Source organism: Cavia porcellus, unplaced genomic scaffold (assembly GCF_034190915.1).
Source record: "Cavia porcellus strain 051 isolate PalLab524CR breed Dunkin Hartley unplaced genomic scaffold, mCavPor4.1 scaffold_27, whole genome shotgun sequence".
Classification (NCBI taxonomy): Eukaryota; Metazoa; Chordata; class Mammalia; order Rodentia; family Caviidae; genus Cavia; species Cavia porcellus.
Window position 1 is genome coordinate 44,257,290 of NW_026947510.1, and position 18,035 is coordinate 44,275,324.

The 18,035-nt window shown below is 42.4% G+C and overlaps 1 long non-coding RNA gene across 1 annotated transcript in view; it reads left to right on the top strand.

The window, feature by feature from the left end:
• Positions 1–4,798: 4,798 nt before the first annotated feature.
• Positions 4,799–18,035, top strand: part of LOC134473582 (uncharacterized) — a 163,002-nt gene continuing 149,765 nt past the window's right edge. Inside the window, exon 1 of the long non-coding RNA XR_010043880.1 lies at positions 4,799–16,549. This is a non-coding gene — a long non-coding RNA (uncharacterized LOC134473582). The remainder of the gene's footprint in view (positions 16,550–18,035) is intronic.

Here is an 18,035-nt window from a genome sequence, read left to right on the forward strand (position 1 = left end):
GTGTGCATGTGTCTGATTTCATAAGAAACTGTTAAACTGTTCTCTAAAGTGCCTGCACCATCTCCACCATCAGTATGCAAGTGTCCTGTTGTCCTTTCTTTCTCAACACTGAGTGTTGTCCGAATTTTAATTTTAACCCCCCTAACAGATGTGTCCTGTTACTGTATTCGGACTTTCTTTTGTATTTCCCCAGTGACTAGTGATAGTGAGCATCTTTTTGTGTGTTTATTGGTCATTAGCATGGCTTATGGAAGATGTCGTTCATTTTAAAATTCACTGTTTAAAAACTGTAAGAGCTTACGGTATATTCTGTTTCAAAATACATGTTATATTTTACCTTCTCATTTTCTTTACCATATCTTGAACAGAAATCTTTGATTCACTTGAAGTCTAATTTACTAGCCTTTATGTAATGGTTTGTATTTTTTGTGTACTATTTAAAAAAATTTGGCCTTTGTGTCATATAACTCCATTCTATGTTGTCTTACGAAGTTTTAGATTGTACATTTAGGTATGGTATAAGATAAGTTTTGGAGTTTGTTCTGTTCATCTAGTTCTATCACCATTTGTTGAGAAGACTACCCTTTCCCCATAATCCTTTTTTAAACAACATGTTTACTGTATAAAAGTGGGTCTTTTTGTGGGGGGCAATGCTGAAGATTGAACACAGGGCCTTGCACATCCTAGACAAGTGCTCTACCACTGAGCTACATCCTCAGCCCTTTCTATTTTGAGACAAGGTCTCACTAACTTGCCTGGGCTCAGCTCTAAGTGGCCCTCCTCCTGCCTCAGCCTCCCTAATAGCTGGGGTTACAGGTATGCACTGGCATCCCTGGCTTTTTGTGTCTCTGTTCCCCAATTGTCCAATGCGTTCCATTAGTCTGCATGCATATATTGATTGCAGTGCTCCATTGTGTTGATTACAGTAACTTTAAGCCTGAAACCTGATGATTTAAATTCTCCAACTCTTTAGGCTTTGCAAGATTGTTTTTGATTTTTCTTATTCTTTTGTTTCCTTATATGTTTTAGAATCAGTTTGTCGTTTTATACACATAGATACTGAGATTTTGATTGGAGTTGTCTTTAAATCAATTTGGAGAAAACTGTCAGTTAATGTTGGCTTCTAATCTATGCATAAAACATACCCCTGCATTTATTTAGACTTTTGAAATTTCTCCTACTATATTTTTGGAAGATGTACATAGTAAATATATTTATTTTAATTAATCCTTAAGTATTTCATGGAGTTTTGATTTTCAATCCTATTTTAAAAATATTGAGATGCTGGTTGTAGTGGCACCTCCTTGTAAAATCCAGCTGAGGCAGGAGGATTGCCATGAATTTGAGGCCAGCCTAAGGCTACATGGTGAGTTCAAGGCCAGCCTGAACTACATAATGAGACCCTGTCTCAAAAAGCAAAGCAAAACAAAACAAAAAAATAGGAGTAGGGATGTATCTCAGTGGTAGGGCACTCACCTATTCAAGGGCTTGAGTTCTGTCCCCAACTGAGGGGGTGAAGTGGGGAGGGAATCTATATGGCTACTTAAGGAATTTTTATTCAATTTAATGTATTTATTTCTGGTACTGGGGCTTGATCTCACAACCTCACACTTGCCAGGCAGGTGCTTGTGCTGCTGAGCTAAATCCCCAGCCCTTTCTTGTGTTGATCTATATTCCCAACCCTGTTTTTGAGAAAGGGTCTCACAAACTCACCAAGTTGCCCGGCTGTGGTTGAACTTGTGATCATCTTGGTTCAGTTCCCTGAGAAGCTGGAATCACAGGTGTGTGCTACTACACTGGCTGATTTAATTATTATTTTGAGAAAGATCTCACTTGTAGCCTAGGCTGGGTTCAAACTCATGGTGATCCTCCTGCCTCAGCCTCTAAGTAATGGGGTTATAGGCATGTGCCACTGAACCCAGTTGATTTTATTATTTTGAAAACTTATATTCAAAAGTCAAAAGTATATTTAAAAAAGTCTGAGCAGTTTGATTTATTCCAATTATTTTTTTCATGTCTTTTTCATTCATTGCCTGTATGTAACAGATTTCTTAGTTCTTGTTTTAATCTTTAAAAATTACGTTGCAAGTTCAGACTCTCTAGAAAGCCCTAGTCTAGCATGATCTCCCTTGGTAACAAACATTTTGATTTCTGTATATGCTTCTTTACAAAATACAGGGAGGATTTGACACCTTTATCTCCCTTGAGGTAGAAGTCATGATCCACAGTAGCAGGGGCAGAGAATAGTTTTTTTTTTCCTAAACATGTATTACATTATAGTAGGCAAAATTTCTGGGTATAGCTCTGAAATTTTTTGCAAGCACTTTGTTTCGTACAATTTTTTTTTTTTTTTTGGTGATAGTGTCTTACCCTGTAGTTCTGACTGGCTTGAACTCACTGTGTAGCCCAGGCAGGCCTCAGATCCCCAGCAGTCCTCCTGCCTCGGGCTACTAAATGCTGAGGTTACATGCTTGCACCACCACCCTGAGCTTTGCAAGCATTGGATGTTTTGCAAACTGTATAGATAGATAATTTGTCAGAAAACGTATTAATAAAGATTGACAGGAGAACAGAGCAGCCTTTTCATCCTAATGTCAGCGTGCCAAGGTGATGCCGTGCGTTCCACCTGGCATTGTTTGCTGTTCCCTCCTTCTGCCGAGGCTTCTGCTCCTCCAGCCCCTTGAAGGTAGGTAGCCCAGGTGAACGGCTTTGCTCTGGGCCCGTGGCAGGGAAGTGATGTGTATTTTCAGAGGGAAACATTTAAGCGACAGAGCAGAGTTTTCCTTTTTCTCAGCCTGTCTCCTTCCCACCGTCGCTCTGGCCAGCATGATTCCAAGTGGCAAAGCTCCTCTGCAAGGCTAGGCCCCTGACTGGGGTGACATGGAGCAGACAGAGTTTGGAGTTTCATGAATTTGAGTAGGAAATAATCCTTTTTTTCTCTTGCAGTGCTGGGGATTAAATCCAAGACCTCCCAGTTGCCATGCAGTTTAGTCAGCTTTCTGTTGCTGTGGCAAAGCACCTGAGATAAACAGTTTAAAAGAAGGAAAGGTTTAGGGCTGGTGTGGTGGCAAAGAGCTATAATAATCTCAGCACTTGTGGGTCTGAGGCAGGAGGATTGCTGTGAGTTCAAGGCCAGCCAGGGACACATAGTGAGTTTCAAGGCCAGCCCAAACCTCAGGGTGAGACTCTGCCTTTAAAACAGAAAGAAAGAAAGAAAAAGGAAAGATATTTTTTTGCTTATGATTTCTTCTAGAAGGTTCAGTCCATTGTGAATGGCCCATTGGTTGTGTTATGGCTGAAGGTCACCTCGCCAGGAAGCAGAGAGAGGAGAGGGCTGGGTCCCAGTAGTTAAAGCCACAGGCCCAACAGCCTACTTCCTCCAGCTGGGTCCTGCTCTAAAATTTCCATCATAATCCAGCAGCCCCAGCAGCTGGGGAAGAAATCTTTAACACATGAGCTTTTGGGGGACGTTTAAGATCCAGACCTTAACACTAGCCAAGGCTTTTCTACTGTACAAGAAAAAGTAATTTCATGACAGATGTTGGGAGTTGGGGCTTTGTTATGAAGAAAGATTAGTCTCTGAACACCGAATGATGTGGAATCTTGAGTAACATGGGGAGATGCAAAGATCTTGTACCTAGTAGGAAAGAACCGTCTCTGTCAAGAAAGTGAAAAACGTTTATTGAAAATATGAGTTTATTATTGTAGAGAAGCAGATGAGCCTGGTGGTTAGTTTTGTAACTTCTGATGTGGGTCAATGGAAAGGAAATGGCAAAGACACAGAGGTGAGGGGAAATAATACCATAATCTGAGAAAGCTGAGATCCTCAAAGCACAAGTGGCTTAGACTGCAAGAGGACATGATATTTGTAACAGCAAGAAGAAAGGAAAATTGGTGGGTACAAATGTAGGTAGATTTAAATATTTGCTGGGAGAAGTCAGGGATAATAAATAATCACAGGTGCTGTCTGGGGCTTTACCACGTGCCACTGGCTGATCTAAGTGCTTTATGAGTTAAAACTCATTTAATCCTCACAAGAACTGTGCCTCCTGGGTAATACTATCTCCACTTCACAGATGAGGAAAGTGAAATTCCTGATCAGCGGATCCACTTTTTTCTTGGAGATTGCAACTGAGACCCTCTGCTGAGGTCAAAGATGAGGGTGAAGGGGGAATGACCTCTTCAGAGTCTTCTACATCTTCAGAACCTCTTTAAATAAACATGTATCAGCCGGGTGTGGTGGCACACGCCTTGATCACAGCACTCAGGAGGCTGAGGCATGAGGATTGTTGAGTTCGAGACCATCCTGGGCTACAAAGTGAGCCCAAGCCCAGTCTGAACTGTACAGCAATACCCTGTTTCAAAAAGACAAAAAAAAAATTTTTTTTTCCTCAAATAAACAAATATATGTGACAAGAGCAATGGACTTGGTTTTGTCAAGTGGTGCTGGGGATGTAAGACATTTTCTCAAAGTACAAATCGAAGACAATTTTCAGAGGCTTTATTTTAGTTTACTGTAACCTAAAATCTAAGTACAAATTGTGTGGTTGTTAATGCAAAGTCAGCCCAGGATAACTTTTTCCACCACTCCCCAGTCATGATGCCGCTCCTAAATCCCTCCTGTGAAAGCATTTCTGAGCTGCTGGAGGAGTTGTGGAGATGACAGGAAATGGAAAGTGAGTGGCTGAGCATTTGCCAGCCATACACGAAACTCTGATTTAATTTCCATGCTGTGCACACAGGCACACACACACATGCACACAGCCACACACACACACAATTGAAAGCAACCAGGAAAAGCCAGGGTTGTTCTTGCTACATGACCAATTCTTTTTCCGTAGTCTACCCCCAGAAGCTTTAAAAATTTCTCACCTTCGTATGAAAAGACACCCTTAGAAATAACTTTTTTTTTTTCTTTGTACCAGGGATTGAACTCATGACCATGTGCTGGCCAGGCAGGTGCTTATGCCACTGAGCTAAATCCCCAGCCTAACTTTTTATACTTGGTTGACACTCCTCTCCTTACTTCGTTATAATCAGGATTTGTGATTTGTGAGTGCCTATGTATTCTTTTATTTCTTCTCGCACAATGTTTCTGTCCTGTAGTGTTTATTTTATGAAGTTGGGCATGCCTGTGATGGGGCATGTATGTTTATAATCAGTATCTCTATTGAATTGTTTCCTTAACCAATATATAGTGGGTTTTTTTGTCTGTTTGTTTTTTCCTTTTATGACCAGTTTTGGCTTGACGTCCACTTTGTCTGAAAATAGGGTAGCTACTCCTGCTTTTTTAGGGGAATTCTCATTGTATAGAATATTGTTTTTCATGTTTTGAGTTTTAGTCTATGAATTTTTTTTGGCTCACATGTGTTTCTTGTATACAACATATTGTTGGATTTTGTTTCTTGATCTGGCTTTTCAATCTGTGTCTTTTGAGTGCAGAATTGAGACCATTCCCACCCACAGTTATTGCTGAAGTTACTGACTTAATCCTGTCACTGCATTTTTTCTGTTGCCGACTCCCACGCCCTTCTGACTTCCTGCTCTCCCTGCCAGGTGTGTTTCTTCTGTTAGATCTTTGGTACTGTTAGCACCATTCTCGTCTTTGGATATCACTGAGAATTTTTGGAAGCATTGGTTTGATCATGAATTTTTAAGGTGCTCTTTGTTGTAGAACTACCTTATTTCTTTTTCAATTCTGATGTCTCAGAAGTTATTTTCTTTTAGGGCTTGAAAAACCCTTTACTCCAAGTGCTTTTGGTCTTTACGGTTTATATTGAGACCTGCTATAATTTTAATGGATTTACCTTTATGCGTGATTTATTCTTTTTCTCTAACAGCATTTAAGATGCAGTCCTTGTGTTGGACTTCTGGGATTTTGACTGTAATTTGTTACAGAGGTTCTTTTCTGAATGTGGCTATTTGGGGTTCTTTATCCCTCCCTAATAAACAATTGATTCTTTTCTCATTAGTCAATTGAACATTCCAAATAAAATTCTCATGTATAAATGAGTCCATCTGTGGTAGATCATCACTGCATAAGAGGCCTCTGGCTTTTACACACTTTGCATGGAATCTGAAATTCATGAGCCCAGAAGAAAAAGAAAGGGACGCGGAACATACCCACACCATGTCATCACCCTGAGGTGAGGCACGTAGGCACTCACCAGCTGGGCTTAATTGGGTTTCCTTCCTTCCTTCCTTCCTTCCTTCCTTCCTTTCTTCCTTCCTTCCTTCCTTTCTTTGTGCTTATGCCACTGAGCTAAATTGCTAGCTCCGTTAACAGTGTTTTTTTGGTTGCTGTTGCTGCTGCTGTTTGTTTTTTTGTAATTTTGCTATCAAGGATCAAACTCATAACCTCATGTTTGCCAGGCAGGCACTTTGCTTGTGCCACTGAGCTAAACCCCTGGCCGCACTTAACTGGGTTTCATTCCTATGGATTGCATTTATGGGATTTTGTAGATTCGAGTGGAGAAGGTCAGAGAACATGAAAGAAGAGCAGACTCATATCCATCCTTATCTGATAGGCAAAAAAAGAAAAAACCCAGCTATGAAAAAGATGACAACAGAGTAGATGGATTATGAAGAAATTTCTGGACTATACTGAGAATGCTATGATGAAGTAGGATTATATGAATTTCCCCGGGAAGCTGGTGATTATTTCTATGAGAAAATGTATTCTAGCTTTCAACTCAGGCTGTCTGGAGCATATACTTTTTATCGGAATTTCAGGAGGATTCATAGGCATTTCATTTTCTATCTAATCTCAGAGACAGGAACTCTACCCTCTTCAAGCTGAAGCACCACAGACAGAAGTAGGAATAAGTCTACCCAAAATGCATGCTGGGTGGGAGTGCTGATTTGTTTTTTAAAGACAAGGTCTCACTATGTAGCCCAGGCTGGCATTGAACTCACAGTGATCCTCCTGCCTCAGCTTCCTGAATGCTTGTATTACAGGCATGTGCCATCGTGCCCAGCTCCTTCATCTTGCATTCTAACCAATTAAAGCAGTGAGAAATAATGCCCCCTCCCCGCACAGACGGGACCTGAGAGGGGTCAGTCCAGCTTGGCCCTGGTTCACTGCTAAGGTACTCAGATATGCCAGGTGTCAGTGTCACTTGTGCCTAGAATGAAAAGGAAACGAGATGTTACATCTGTGTCACATAGTGCATGGGGGAGGCTGAGGCAGGAGGGTTGTTGCAAGTTTGAGACCATCCTGAACTACAAACTGAGTTCACGGCCATCACGGCCATCCTGAACTGCATTGTGAGACCCTCCCTGTCTCAAAAATGACAAAACAAACAAAAGCAAAAAACATGACATGAAGATAGTATTTAGTTTGTCTTGCATGGACTTGCTTCAGAAAGATGCTAGAAATATATTAAAAGTGGTCAAAATTGTTTCTGCATCTATTGTCTACATGCAATAATTCATGTAATTATATCATGTAATTAATAATTTCATGCTAGAAATATGAGTGATGAAAACTACAGTGAATGTTTATATTTAAAAAATTTATTTCAGTAAAAGATGCATTGCCTCAAAATACTCCCATTTGCCTCAAACACATTAAGCCCATTGTTCATGCCCATTCTGAAGCAGCTTGGGATTCATTCACAAGCAGATTTAGTTGTGCTGCTGGCTGCTTCTGTATCCTGAATTAATTCGGAATATTTACCTTTCATGGTTATTTTGACTCCGGGGAAGAGCCGCAAGTCGCACAGTGCCAGATGCAGTGCATAGGTGGGTGGAGACACACTGTCGTGTTTTTACCAGCCTGCTTTTCTGACAGATGGCACTTGGCAGAAGCAGTCATCATACTTGCGACCACACCCTGTAAGGCCCTCCGCAGTGACGGAGGAGCAGAAAGAGGAGGGAAGACAGGGAGGAGATGTGCCCTCCCAGGCCGTGTCCCCGGTCCCCATCTCTTCTGACCCCTGCCTCCTAACAGCAAGTTAGCTGTGGCCCCTTCTTCCAGTTATTCCTACAAGCTCTACCTTTTCGAGGCCTTGAGGGGACGTCTAATTTTAGTACAGGTGCTGCCGAAGCCAGCATGGTGGGTGGGGGAGAAGCACCTGGAAATAAACAGTAACAAGAGGAATTAATTTTTTTAATTTTTAAATTTAAATATTCATACTTTGATTATATATTTATACACATATATACAGAGCACACACTGTAGAGCAATATTTTAATCAATGACAGACAATGGTATTTCCCTAACATTTCATCATACAGCTGAAAAACTCCCACCCAGTGACACTGAGCTGTCCAGTGTCACAGTGTAGCGCATTACTTATGTGCACGTGGTGCCGATGATGCAAACAAAACCATTGCTCTGCCAGGCACATGAAAGTCTACAGCGTGTGGTGATGGGAATAAATGACTCTGCTACTGGCTTATGTAGTTACTATACTTTTTATCATTACATTAGGGAACTACTTAGGAGACATGTTTACTGTAAACAGTTTGCTATGTTACGCTGCAGTCAGCCTCATTTGTCTGTGTTTACTACGCATCCTGATTGCATCAGGGGATGCTAAGGAACTGGCCTATCTCATGTAGGTTTGCACAAGCACCTTCTTTGATGTTCTCACAAGGATGGAGTCGCCTAATGATGCGTTTCCCAGAAAGTATCCCTGTGGGTAAGCAACGCATGACTGTGTGTACACTCACAGGAATGGAGTATTAGGTGTTATGGAAAAACAGATGGATAGCCCCACTCTTTCCCCATTTTCTCCTTTAAAAAAATTAATTTAATGGATTAAAGACTGTATACATAAGGCTCATGTGTAGGCAATTTTCCTGCTGGAGTGCTCTGCTGAAAGCAATCTGTTTTCATGGCCTGCACTGTTTATTTTGCATTCAGCGATGTGGGCACGTGGGAACCATTTGCAGAAAATCTCTCTGATGATTTCTACACCCGACGCAACACAGAAGCAGAGGGTAGAGGTCCAGCAAGCTGCCTTTCCAAAGCCAGTTGTGCAATCTCGCCTTTTATTACTACTGACAAGTGTGTTAATGAGAGAGGGGAAAAAGGAAGTTGTGGAAGAGATAAATTCATTCTATCTCTGAAAGAATGGACATCCAAGATTTACACAAATAAGAGTGTTCGTGGTGGTCCTTTGGGATAGAATTCTGGTAAGAAATGTGCGAGACCTTTGCACTGAATACTGATGATCGATTATGCAAGTGTCGTACATTGGTTGGGACTTTCAGTATATCTGCTACCAATGATTGATTGCAAAAGCTTTGCAACACATCCCTCTACGTCCAAGCTCCCCATTTCCTAATCAGCCCACCCCACATCCTGCCACCAGAGGGATCTTTAAAACTGCAGTTCTGACCATGGCTCCCCTCTGTCTTACCATGTTATAAAGGTCACTCCCTCATTTCAAGAAGTAAAAACTTGCTGTTGACTGAGACCAGCTTTGAAATGCACACACGTGTGTGTTTGTACCTTGTGAGCATAGTTGCAGACATTTAAAAACTGTAGTTTGATAGAAAAATCTGTTTTCTGCTGCTGTTAAAGACAGACAAAACAAAACAAAACTTGGAGCTCTGGTAATGGTAGACTTACATTTTTGCATAAGAATAATCCAATCACTCCATGTGGAAGGACATGATTTTCCTAGTTTCCCACAGTGCCCTATACCTCCTGCCTTTGTTCCTCATTTATATGATCTCATTTGTATGATCCGTCTGGTATGTAAAGGCATTAAGATTTCAACTGTTGGACTCTGGGCTGCAGTCCAGGCACTTAGCCTTGTATACAAGAAACATCTGACTTTTCCCAGCCTTGTTAAGGTTCATATGTCACATTCTCTCCTCTTGAACTTTATATTCCGAAAGCATTTCCTAGAAGGAACTGATTTTACCATCTCCAGGCCTTTCTATCTGTCTGAAAAGCCTTCTCCATGTACCAAGCTATTTCTTTTTTCTGAAAGTGTTTCCTGGTTTCCTTAATCATTCTTCCCTGCTGCCCCCACCATCCCCCAACACGGAATACACTCCTCTTACTGATTATATTACTCTGTATCTTACTCCTTGGTGTAGGATAAGGAGAAACTTCTTCCTTTTAGGAGCTGCAGGTGTAAAGAGCTTGTGGAGTGGGCTTGCTAGCGTGCTCAGGGCTGACGCTGAGCTCCAGAGCTGCAGAGCTGCAGCCCTCAAAGAGCAGAGGGCCCTCACAGCAGTGGGTCTCTATGAGGAGGGGTAGATGGGAGTCTGGTGGGTGCGGCTAGGGACTAACATTAAGAACACAGAAGAGACTTGAAAAGAGCAGAGACGTTTTAACCCAGGGGTGTCAAGTAAAAACTACCAAGAAGACTGGGCTTGGTGTTAAGCCTGTAGTCCCAGCTGCTCAGGAGGCAGAAGCAGGAGGATCACTTGAGCCCAGATTCCAGGCCAGTTTTTAGTTGAAAACTGAAAACATTGAAGGAGATTGACCCTGGACAATGAATAGAAATGGAAAGGAGGACAAGCACAGGATTTGTTGTTTTCCGCAGTGCTGAGAAGTGAACTCAGGACCCTGTGCATAGCAGGCAAACACTTTACACTAAGCAATGCCTCCAGCTTCTTGGGGTTTGTGAGTTTTAATAAACTGAATGCAAGAGTGAGGGATGGAGCTCTGGTAGAGAGCAGTTGGCTCTTGTGTAAAAGGCTCTGCATTCTGTCCCCAGCACCAAAAAAAAAGTGTAATACTTTAATAAATTATTTAAAAGTTAGGTTTAGGAAAAAATAGATTTAGCAGTTGGGTGTAATGTGGTCTTCCTCCACGGTCCCACAAATCTCCATAAAGAATTAAAATCATCAAGATTCACCAATGACTCTCTGTCTGTGGAGTCCAAATCCATGCATTCAAACAACTGTGAATAGAAAACACTAAACAAAATTGTATTGAACCGATGGAGACTTCATTCCCTCAACAATACAGTATGAGATTTAAAGCCAGGCCTAGTGGCACATGCCTATAATTCTACCACTTGGGAGGCTGAAGCAGGAGGATCACCACAAGTTTCAGGCCACAGGTGAGTTCAAGGTCTGCCTGAACTACACCATGCCTCAAAAAAAAAAAAAAATTAAAATGTCAAATCTATCAAAGGATCATTTACATAACATTTACGTTGTATTGTAAGTGCTCAAGAAATCATTTAAAGCATAAGGGAGAACTGCATAGTGGCCAGCTTTCCATTGCTGGGACAAAACTCCTGACAGCCACAACTTAAAGGAGGAAATATTTATTTTGGCTCACAGTTTCAGAGGTTTCAGCCCATGGCTAGCTGGTTTCATGGCAGAAGCGACTGGACTCATGGCATCTGGAGACACAGAGAAGGGGAAGAGCCAGAGGGCAAAGGCCCAGGGGCCGCATATAGTCCCTAAGGTCATGCTGCTGTAACCCAGCAGACATACCCGGAAGTGTGTTTGCTAATCCATCTCTCATGCTTATAAAATATCAAAATTAACACAGTTTTTTTGTTCCACACAAAGAGTTTAACAAAGACTAGTTTGGCTATTAGAAGGTCGTTGATAAGGGCAGGATTGGGGTTAAGGACACACAGGGAAGTTGGAATCCTCTTTCGTGGTGAACTTCTCTCCAGAGGCGTCACATCTCGGCTTCAGCAGTTTCTGCTCTTGTTCTCATAGCTTTCCTTCTGGCTCTTTACCCTTATTGCAACCCTGGTGAGCCTGTCTGCCCTCAAGGCCTCAGCCATGCGTCTCTGGCTTTCTTCCCTCTCGGGTCTGTCTCTGGGTGTCTGTAGAAGTGAGCTGGTAGCTGTAGGAGGGTGGTAAAACATGACAAGCTCCTGGGATCATCTCTTTCTAGAATGGAGACAGACCAGGAATGGGCTCCCAACCAGTGTGCATACTGGATACCAGCCTGGCCCAGGGATCCACCTTGGTTTCCCAAAGCCATTATTTCGAAGGTGTTTGTGAAATCCAATTGACTTTAAACTATTCTCTCAATGCCTTCTTGCTCGAATGCCTGCACCCTCCAGCTTGCAGAATTGCTGGGGCTTTTCTAGCTTCTGCTGTGGACCTCACCTGACCTCACTGCCAGGGAGGGAAGTGATTCTAGTCACCAGCCTTGGGGAATGCAGCTGGTCGGTCTCATGGGGAAGGCAGAGCTCTATTCACTCTCTGCTTGGCGTTGGCGGCTCAGACTCATTTCCTCTGTAAATTCTGGGCTTCATTTGATTCTTTCCAAAAGACTGGCTTGGAGATGAGTTTGTTGCTGGCTTTCCTATGTTCACTGTGCTTGTCTTGACGGCTCCACTCCTAAGAAGCAGACAGGCTGTGCTTGCTAAAATATCCCATCACAACTTTTTAAAAGGCTCGACACTTAGCTCTTCTACTGATCTTCATACCACTATTTCAGACCCGGGAGAAGACATCACGTAGCCAAAGAAGGAAGAGGGCCGAACTCACCCTTTCATCAGGAGCCTACTTCTGTGATAGTGGCCTCTTGATCCATTCTCAAGGGCAGGGCTCTCATATCAGTCACTTCTTAAAGATCCCACAACTCAAGAGTACTCTTTGTGGAATAAGATTCCAACATAGGAACTTTAGGGATCACATTTAAACCATAGCAAGCCTGGCCCCCTGTCTTGTCCTGCATGGCCCTTGGTGTTTCTGTAGGCTTCCTGGGACTCTGCTGGGAACTTGATCTCTGTCCTGACCTGTAGCCTCTCTAGGTCTAATCCAGGCTGTACTTTATTGGGGTGACCAATGGTCCTTTCCAGGCTGTTTTCCTGTTCAAAGAAGTGGACAGACAACTAAAAACTGTTAAAGTTTAAAAGAAGAAGGAAAAGCAAAAAAGAAGTGCCCTGAAGAAGATGATGTAAAGAAGACAAACGTGCATCCTGCATGTAGAGCAGGCCACTGCAAGAGCAAGGAGACAGTGGTCACAAGGCCAGTGCACATCTTCTGTATCCTCCTTTGACATCAGCTCGGGGGGTCCCATGTAGAGCTAAAGCTGCTCTGCACCTGCACCCCGGCCGCCATGGACAGACCTCCATGTCTGATAGGTCAGGCCAATTACCCTGCCGGTTTTCCATGCCCTAATCTCCTGCCGCAGTTTCTTCTGCCTTACACCATCAGCAATATGTCTCTCATCTTCTATTTCCTAGAAATTTGTTAAAATTCTCTGCTGTTTACTTGTCTCATTCTGTTATTGTTTATGTCTTTTAATTTCCATACTTTCCTTTTATTGTGGTCTTGAGTGTGAGAGGAAAGAAAGGCGCATAGTTCATGATTTTGAAGAGAAACTGGTACCTTGGCTTGCTTATTTTCATCTTGTAACTAGTGGGTGAGTGCTGTTAAGAATAGGGAGGGTTCTTGGACATAGTAGCCAGTGTCTAGTCACAACAACAGCACCTCTGTTTTTCAACAGAAGGAATTTAATATAGGGAGTTGTTTGCACAGGCACTGGAAGATAGAATGAAAAGAGGACCCTGAGCAGATCAGAAGGGTATTACTAAGAAAGCAGAGGCAACTCATAGTCCTAAGAGAACAAAAGTGATTGTCAAACAAAAGAGATTTTGAGGTTGTCAAAAACTAGAAACTTAGAGGATGGGCTGGGCTTAGCTTTGGAGGAATGGCTATGACTGGTAGCTGGCATCTCTCAGACAGAGATGTCATTGGTGATGGGGGCCAGAAATGCCCAAGTAGGAGCCAGCTGTAGCATCTGGGCTAAGGGCCCAGAGGAACACTAGACAAAAGAAAAGAAGGAACAAGATGGCTGTGTGTTCTCCTGGCTTCTGAGTTCTCTGTGACACTTAACAGGAAGCCAGCTGTCAAAAGAGTCTGGCAAGCTTAGTTACAGGGTCCTTGTCCCAGCCTGACAGAGCACAGTACAGAATTGTGAATTTGGAGTTGAGTGATGGTAGAAAAGAAAGACACAAAGCATCTAATATACATAAATCTATATTTATAGGCAAGATCTTTCTTCAGTGTTTCAGACTTTTTTTTGCAATGACAAGTCTAGACTTTTTTGTTTTTTATAATGTTGGGAAATAAACCTACGGCCTCGGACATGCTAAACTTATGCTGAGCCCCAGAACCAGCCTCCAGATTTGTATTTCTGTCAATTGTCCCTTTTCAACTGTCTCATGGGAGTATCACAGACAAACAGAAAATTAACAAATTCCTCTTCTAAAGCCTCAGAATAATTCATGCTAACTTTGAACTGAATTAAACTGGGGGTAGTGCTATTTTCTATATGAAGGCTGTTTACCAAACTGAATCATGTTTGCATCCAAATTTGTTTTCTTTCTCCATAAAGGACAACATTGTCCAGCCACCAAAGCCCAATGTGGGAGTTATTCAATATGGCTTTTTCTCCCTCAATCCCATACATTTCACTCACTGGATTTTGCCATTTTGCTTGCTTAGGCAGTGTGCTGCAGGGGGCTGTTATCAGTGAAAGCTCTTAAAAGCTTCACCATCACTGTCTTAGGGTCTCTTAATTCTATCTTATCTCCTAGATTGCCTTTCTGTTGCCTCATTAGACCCTGATTACATTTTCTGTTGACCACTACTGTTACCTTCTAGTTGGTCTCTTAACTGCTATTTTATCCTTAAGTTGATTACTAGCATGATTTTACAAATTTAGCAGATGTAAGCCGGTTTGTGGTGGTGCACACCTGTAATCTCAGCACTTGGGAGACTGAGGCAGGAGAATCATTGTGAGTTGGAGACAGCCTGGGCTCCAAAGTGAGCTCAAGGTCAGCCTGATCTGCATAGTTTTTACAGATCTGCTGGGCGTAGTGGCACAAACCTGTAATTCCAGAGGCTGAGGCAGGAGGACTGTAAGTTCAAGTCTGGCCTTGGCCACTTAGTGATTTACCCAGACCTTGTCTCAAAATTAAAAAAAAAAAAAAAAAGGTCCAGGGATGTAGCTCAATGAGAAGACTCTGGGTTTAATAATACCACAGCACAAAACAAAACATATCTGATTAGATCAACATGGAGGTTATGTCCTCGAATGGATAAAGGTGTTGGTACTGTGTAATTCTTCACAATCAGGGAAAGGAAAGCCCTGTTCAGCAAGAGTCAGTGCCTGACAGCAGTAGAGAGGGCTGAGTCTGCCATGAGCATGTGTGGAATTAAAGGGTGGCAAGGACTGGAACACAGAAAATTGGTCTTGACGCTTAGAAATTGAAAAGGTGAGATAAAAGGAGCATGAGGTAAAGATTGGAAAGAGAAGAGAGAAAAACAGAATTAGAATCATAACTTTTGTTTCTAACGAGTTGGCAAGCAAAGGATTTTGCCTTAATGCAAAGGAAATTATTTTTATAAATTCCAGAAGTGTCTATAACCATCCCCTATAAAGATGTAAAGAAAAAGACCCTGGTTGATATTGTAAAGAAGCAGAGAAAATGTAAAAAAATGGAATGAAGTTAATGGATCGCTTTTGAAGTTCAAGAGAAGCCCAAAGAAAGTTCCAAAACCTTGGGAGAGTTGCTTGATATGTGTGTTTATTAACAAGAGGTGCCAGCATTTTCATGAGCCAGGAATGCCAGTTTCTGACATCTGCAAAATGATCCTGAGACAAAAACAGGGCAGACCTGGCTGGAAGCATGCAGTGTGGACTGTGAATTAGGTCTGCTTGCTACGGGGACAAGCCTGGTGTGTCCTATAGTTGAAAAGAAGACAAAAATGAAGGAAGAAAATAGTGGAAACTGTCAGCTAACAGAAGATAATGGCATTGCATTCTGCTTTGTTAGGAACATTTAGAAGTGACCTGTTGAAAAGCCACACTGAACCAAATAGCAGAGGCAAAGCCTCATTTCCTGAGCTGGGATCTTGACCTTCTCAAGCAAGACATAAGGTTTCTGGGAAAGAGACTGAATCTATTCAAAAGTGACACAATGCTATATAAGCATTCAGAGGTGATGTGATAAAAAGAATCAGGAAATAGCTACCATAAAATAGCTGTGTAAATACTGCAGTCTCTCTTGTGTGAGAAAATGAAACTATAAAGGAGAACAGAAATATATAACAAATATTGTGAAATAGGAAGAAATTGTTCAAAAGGTCTGGGGAGCCAGAAGGGAGGAGGGGAAAGGAAGGAAAAGGGATGAGAAAAAATAAGAAAAGGATATAATGGGAGCAAAGTCTTATAAATATGGAGAGGGAGAGAGGCTGGAGGGGAGGGGCATTGGGTAAAAAGGTACCAAGATGTGTCTATACAGGTACAAATTCCCTATGATGAACATAGTCAGCATGTATATCTAAATTGCACCAATAAACTTAATTTTTAAAAAAAGTGGAGGAGTAGGCAAGAGTCAAGCTGGTCATCAGACAGCGAGGTCACGTTCACACTGAGGTGGCCACCTGGATGCGAAGTGTCTGAAGGTCCTGCAGGCGAGGGGGACCCTGCAGGTGACCTCAAGGAGAACACACACGTGGAGGCCACGTTGGAGAAGATTCGCACTCCGAAGCCATGGAGGAGGCGCTGAAGAAGGCCGCGGGAATTGATTCTCGCCTCAAGTCACAAGTCCTGGGGTCCAGGATCTGAGAGGCTACGTGGGGCCTCCGGATGATGGTAAGATGCAGCTGTGGTGCAGCAGATGGCAGGCCATGGTGGTGTCTTAGGCCCAGGTCCCCCCCACCACCTCAGGGCAGGGAACTTTTGGGGAATGCTGTGTTGTTTGTTTCTATTTGTCCGTTGGCTTTTTCTGCCTAATTTCTGTAATTTCTGACCCACACAAAATAACTATAAAGGGTTTTTAATGCAGTAAAAAAAGAGAGGCCAGAAGTCATCCGCAGGAAACGTGTACAAAGCAGGGGAAGGTAACCGGAAGTGAGGCCTAACCGGAAGTGAGGCCTAACCGGAAGTGAGGTGTGTAATTGGAGAGACCGCAGTGAACAGGGCACTGGTGAATCCCTGGCTCGTGGTTTTTGGACACATTCTTAGCGATTGGCAGCACGCTGAAGGCCTTCCGTGCCCATCTTCTGTTTGTGTGTCTTCTTAACAGCAGACACCCAACTGGAAGGGACCAAAAATTTCTAAAAATAGTGTAAAATAGGGGATTTTTAAGAGATCATTTGTCATCTAGCAGTTTTTGTTTCCTTTTTTATAGAGGCCTCTAAAACGGGAGAACAAGAGCTAAAACTGCCTGGGTTCCGATTTCAGCGGCCACAGTTTCTAGCCGTGTGTTCTTGAGCTGGGTGCCTAACCTCTCTATGACTTAACATCATTTAGAAAAACGTGAACAACAGTGTCTTAGGTATACAATGAGGATTATATGAATTAACCCGTGCAAATGATATAGGGGAAAGAAATTCACAACCTACTAGATGTCTGGTACTAGTTTGTGTTCTCTGAAATCAAAGAATGATTTTTAGGAACCATGGAGATTAAAAGTAGAATATATTTTTTGAGAGAAAAAAGGTCACCAGTAGGTTGCTGAGGACCCCACCTTTCTAGGAATTTCTGTAAAGCAAAACCAGGATCTGAAGCAGGCCCAAGGTGAGGGAAAATCAGGAACTCCCAAGGCAGATGGGTATGAGGTAGGACAGAATTATGGTTAACCAATGACATTGCATGTGTAATTGCTCAGGTGAAATTGATTAAATCTGGATCGAATGGGGAAGTGAGTCAAGTAGCAAGTGGGCATGAATACAAAATAGAGCCTTTTCCTATAGGAAATTGGGTTAGTGGCTCCTTCTGGCTTCCTCAAGATGACTGATGCTTTGTAATATCGCAGATGTTTATACTTAGGGTGTGGGTGCATTTGTTTTATCTTTTGGGATCTGGCCCTCAGCAGAGGTGTCTGTCTCCTCCAGAGGTGCAACATATCTAGTCTTCTGCTTTGGCTCCTTTGAAGACCTGTCTGACTGCCTATAATATTTCTAATAAACTCAGCTGTCTATTAACATAGACTTCAGAATAGTAGTTATATAGAAGGATTTCTAGTTATTGTTTTAGCCTTAATCTTGGGCCAAATTAATTACTGCCTCTTAAACCAAAGCACATGAGAGCAATTGCTCACTCAAGGTGTGACTGTGGTAAGAATGTACTTGGGCTG